Here is a 5,522-nt window from a genome sequence, read left to right as displayed (position 1 = left end):
AGCCCTGAACAAAGCCAGGTATGCCCCCCTCTTCAAAAAAACAATCAAAAAGAAAATAACAAGAAAACAAACAAAAAATCACAGAGTATTCCCTAAGTACTTTTTAATTCCATGATTATGAATTTTTTAATTCCATGATTACAAATTTTGAAGATGGTATTTAGGGCTTTGTAAAATCTACCCCCAACCATTCCTTCTATAGTCCTCTAACAAATTTCACCCTGATCATTACTAGCAATATAATTCAGTTTTTATTTTTATTTTTTATTAGAGAATCACTGTGATGTACAGTTACAAAAAAATATGGGACGCTTCACGAATTTGTGTGTTATCCTTGTGCAGGGGCCATGCTAATCTTCTCTGTATTGTTCCAATTTAAGTATATGTGCTGCCGAAGCAAGCACAATTCACTGTTTTTAAAACAGGGAATTTCATGTTTTTGTGATAACTTTGTTTTCTCAACCTGAAATTCTTTGATTCATAATAAATAAATATCCTGAGACTTCAAAAAAAAAAAAGAATTTTTCTTTTTCTTTTTTTTTTTTGGCCCACACTGGCAGTGCTGAGGGGCTTGGGTATAGTGTTTGAGTGATACAAGGTGTGTGTTCACAAAAGAGGAGGGCAGCAGGGCTCTATCTCTCCCACTGCCCCGTGTTCCGTAATCTCACACTGCTTCTCCCACCCCGGGGAGGCTGATGGAGATGGGCAGGCGAAGGAAGGAACGAGTGCCAGGCTGGTCGGTATTAGTTGCAGTTTATTCCAATCTCCATTCCCGTTCTGCTTCTCCTCCTGTGCTTCTGTGTGTTCCCCCTACTTCTGTGTCTTCCCCCCTACTTCTCCTACAGTCTTAGTTTATATAGCAATCACATAGGGTGGTAACACAAAGGTGGGTCGGAACATTAATACATTAACAAAGAGGTTATACTCCTCCTCAAGGACAAAATCTCATCTAAGAAGATTACTAGGAGATCTGCTCAAGGGTGGGATCCAAACAAGGGTGTGTCGCTTTCTCCTTTTCTCAGCTAGTAATCCACTTACATAGTTGTAGTAAATCTACTTCTAATATTTCTAGCAATGTCATTCTGTATGAGCACAGTAAGAGATGTAAGTTTGGTTCTTCCTGAGGACATCTCACTATACATTCCAGACCACAGTCCTCAGGCCAGGTTAATCTTCCTAACCCCAGCAGGGTCCTAATCTCGTCTTTAGCTTTGGATCATGACAACATTTGTCCATGATCATGCCCTCAACTTATAGTTGAGTATTGTGGCACTTTGGCCTGGCCCATTTCGATGCCAGGGTAGCTCACAGCTTGCCCTGGGTCCATTCTGTCCCTCATCGGGACCCTGCTTTTGGGGTGCTAGGAACTAAGGGCAACTGAGTCGAGAAAGGAGATGTCCAGGAGTAAATATTATTGGAGTCAATCAACTCCCAAGTTACAAGAGCATAATATTAACTGTCTGCTTGTGTCCATACAGAAAGGACATTGCTTTAAGGTAAACTATGCAAAAGACACTGACTTACAATACAAGTTCAGAGTCCTTAGAAGGATCTGATCTTACAAGATAAGGGAATCTGATTAGGGAAAAGGTGATTAACTGGTTGGGAAGGAGGGTACAGAGAAGAATTTACAGATAAACAAAGGAATGGGAGTGTCTTGGGAGCACTGTGATGGGTGTAATCCGATAAACCTAAGTTCCCTGCAGCAAGGCTGAAAGGACAAACCCAATGTTCTCCTACACAAGGTGAAAAGAATTTTGGAGATTGGCTGCACCACAAAGTGAACGTACTTCACATCACTACTTAAAAGTGGTGAAGATATTAGATGTTATTGCTCTGTGGTTATTGTAATTAAAAGAGAATGAAAGCAACCCAGGGCCCAGCATTATCTCTATGTCCCTAGTCACTTTTCCCAATGTGAAATGCTCGGTGATAAAGATTATAACCCAATCATCTTAGTCCTCTGGCTCCTGCTCTCTGCTTCTCCCTAGCATTTAGCATTATCTGACATCATGGGGATGTGGGTTATTGATTTGTCTGTCTCTCCTTTCAACTAGAGTATTGGCTCCACCAGTGGTGAAATTTTCACTTGTTTTATCTATGGCTGCCACCTCAGCACCTATCAGAACATAGACACACAGTAGGTGCTCAGTCATTGTTTGCTCACTGCTGTCTAGTTGTTTTTTTTTTTCTTGCTTTTTTTTTTCTTGCGATGCACAGGGGTCTCTCCTGGCTCATGCACTCAGGAATCACTCCTGGCAGCGTTCAGGGGATCCTATGGGATGCTGGGAATCAAACCCGGGTCTGCCGCGTGTGAGGCAAACGCCGTACCCACTGTACTATTGCTCCAGCCCTATGTCTGGTGAGATTTTTGTGATTCATTTAGAGGAGTCTATAAGTCATTGAAGACCCGGTAAAAGAAATATAGAGAAAAGCTATACAGTAGTGACACCCCAGCTCCATATCCGGGTTCAACCATGGAACCCCATTTGGTCCCCTGAGTTTTGCTGGGAATGATCTCTGAGTGCAGAGCCACAAATAAGCCCTGAGCACAGCAAGCTGAGGTCCTCAAACCAAATGACAAAACAAAACCAACCAAAAAATAGACTGAACTATTTTTAAGTGTTTGTTTTGAAACAGAGCTGGAAAACAGTGGGGTGGGTATTTTGTTTCAGGAACCAGTCTATTTATTGCTACCTGAATTGTTTCTTTTGGGTGCTTCTCCTGCCACTCCGTTTAAAAAAATTTAGTGACATGATTTCATGGCTGTTTCCTACCTTCATTTTTCATGGAAAAAAAATGTCTTTTTCTTCATTCACCCCTTGAATCTATCACTCACTTGTCTCAGGTCATTCTAATGCTTTGAAAATTGCTGCAATCAAAGGTAATCTGCAGAATAAGACCTTATTAACCGCACAGCCAGGAGGTAATCAGATCTTCATTTGCTGGACTCTTCATTTGGTTTTCTGCACCTTTGGGATATTTTCCTCTGAGCTTTCTTGTTGTAGCATAACACACGTGCTTAAACTATTTTGTCTCACTGAACCATCCATCTATTTATTTGGTCAAATCCATCAAAAAATATTCAATCATTTTTGCGATAGCACTGAACTATTTGGTTGATTTGATTAATGAACTCAGTCAAAGATGGTCTGTAGAGTTATCATTGGTGAGTACCTTCAGTCTGAAAGTAATCTGCCTTTCCCCCTTTATTTTTTTAATGTTGTTGCATGTTTTCACTTTTCTTTAGTTTCTCAGAGTTCTGTTTGATGTATGGGTATTTATTTAATACTTATGTATGATCTGAAAAAAGTCTAAACTCTGATAGTTTGAAGAATTTGCAAGGGTTTTTTTGTCTCTAAACAGTCCTCCACATGGTAGAATTGAATGTGGTACAGCAACAACAAAAATAAGATGTATGTGTGTGTACATATGAATATAAGTTTATAACTTACTTAAAATATTTTCTCCATTGGGGTCACCCCTTGTAGAGTTTAAAGGAACCAATGTTCTGCTTGGTGAAGCAGACTTTATGGTTTGGTGTTGGGGATATATTTGGGTTTGGGGTTACTAAGGCCATACCCAGTGATACTGCAGTGTAGGATAAATTTAGGACCTTACATATGCTAAATCACTAATGACATCACCCGAGCTTCTAACATATTTATTAGAAACATATTACATTAGAAATATGGTTGTTTTGATATAATCATGTTAGGGTTAATGATTTAGTTGTTATATCATTGGTGAATTTCCCCCCCCTAAATACTGGATATAAATTGTAATAAGTGATATGTTGCATTCCTTACTCAAACCCTAACTTTTAGTTACTAGTAATTAGAAGTTTGATATAGTATTACTTCTGAATTTGGAAATCTTCTACATGAACTTGAATGGTAATTTTTTAAACTAAAAATATAACAAAAATTGTATTAAAGCACCATAATTTACAAAATTATTCATGGTTGGGTTTTAGACATACTACATTCCAGCACTAATCTTACCAACAGTGTCTTTTCCAGTGTCTTCTGCCCTCTACCAGGGTTCCGAGGTTTCTTCCCACCTCCTCTCTCTATCCCTAGCATGCCACCTTGGTTGTTGTAGTTTGGATCTCTTGATTTCAGTGTTGTTCACTCTGTGGTTTGGATATTTAGCTATACCTTTATACCATTGATGTACTCAGATCCCTTTAACCCCTGGGCCCCATTGCTTCCTGTCCATCTCCTCTTCTTCCATAAATTTCTTTCCTTCTCTGCCTTTCTCTTCTCTATACTATGGGGCCAAGGGTGATCTAGGCATATCCCCTTCCAAACATTGCATTCCCTTGTCCAGTTGCTCTATACACCCCATGTAAATGAGATAATTCTGAGTTTACCTTTCCTCTTCTGTCTGAGTTCATTTAACTTGGTGTCTTCCAGTTCCATGCATGTTGCAGCATTTCTCACGATTTTATCATTTTTTATAGCTGCATAGTATTCCATTGTGTTATATGCCAGAACTTCATGATCCATTCATCTATCATTGGACATTTAGGTTGATTCCATACCTTGGCTGTTGTTCCAAATACTGCAGTGCATATGTCTTATTTGTTTGTTTTTGGCCACACCTGGTGGTACTCAGTGCTTACTCATGACTGCACTTAGGGATCACTCCTGACTACTTCTGGTGGGCTCGGAAGACCATATGGGATGCCAGAATCAACCCCAGTCGGCCATATACAAGGCAAATAAATGCCCCAAATGCTGTACTGTTGCTCTGGACTTATGTATGTCTTTTTGAATGAAGTTTTCTTTTCTTTTCTTCTTTATTTTGGGTCACACCCAGTCTGAGCAGTGGGGCTCAGAACATACTCCTGGCTCTAAGCTCAGGGATAACTCCTGGCAGGACTCAGGGAACCATATGGGATGCCAGGGATTGAACCCTGGTCAACAGCATGCAAAGCAAGTGCCCTACCTGCTGTACTATTGTTCTGGCCCTGAATGAATGTTTTTGTGTCTTGGGGATAGAAATCCAGAAATGAAACTGCTTGGTCGTATGGAAGTAATGATAAGTTTCTAACCAGTTTTCTGGTTTTGCTTCTTAAAGTTTCCCTTGTTTACTCTACCTCTGCTTCCCACACAAAGACACAGATATACCTGTTTCATTCATATTCTCAAGAATTTCATATGGAGTATGTATGTATGTTGTATTTTCACAGCCATATCTCAGGAACCTGGCATGGTTTGTCCTAAATGTTTTATTGATTGTTGTCTTGGAAAAATTTGTTTAAGGAATAAAGCCTTTTTTACCTCATATTTTAAAAAATATTTGAAACTTTATTTAAACACTGCAATTTATGCAAGACCCAAACTCTAATAACCAAGTTTAAAAGGTGCCTGTCAAGAGGGCAGGCTGGTGGTAGAAGGAAGGTGACAGTGGTGGTGGGATTGGTAATGGAATATTGAATGTCCATAACAAATCATCATGAAGAACTTCATAAACCATGGTGTTCAAATAAAGTGGGGGGAAAATATGGCAGGCTA

At 39.6% G+C, this 5,522-nt stretch overlaps 1 non-coding gene across 1 annotated transcript; it reads right to left on the bottom strand.

Moving 5' to 3' along the window:
- Nucleotides 1–297: 297 nt before the first annotated feature.
- LOC129401265 (U6 spliceosomal RNA) lies at nt 298–404 on the bottom strand. Its single transcript, XR_008628196.1, has one exon. It is a non-coding gene; the product is annotated as a U6 spliceosomal RNA (small nuclear RNA).
- Between the last annotated feature and the right edge of the window lie 5,118 nt (nt 405–5,522).

This window comes from Sorex araneus, chromosome 1, assembly GCF_027595985.1.
Source record: "Sorex araneus isolate mSorAra2 chromosome 1, mSorAra2.pri, whole genome shotgun sequence".
Taxonomy (NCBI): domain Eukaryota; kingdom Metazoa; phylum Chordata; class Mammalia; order Eulipotyphla; family Soricidae; genus Sorex; species Sorex araneus.
Note: the sequence above shows the minus strand (reverse complement) of the source record. Positions and strands in the feature narration are given on the sequence as shown.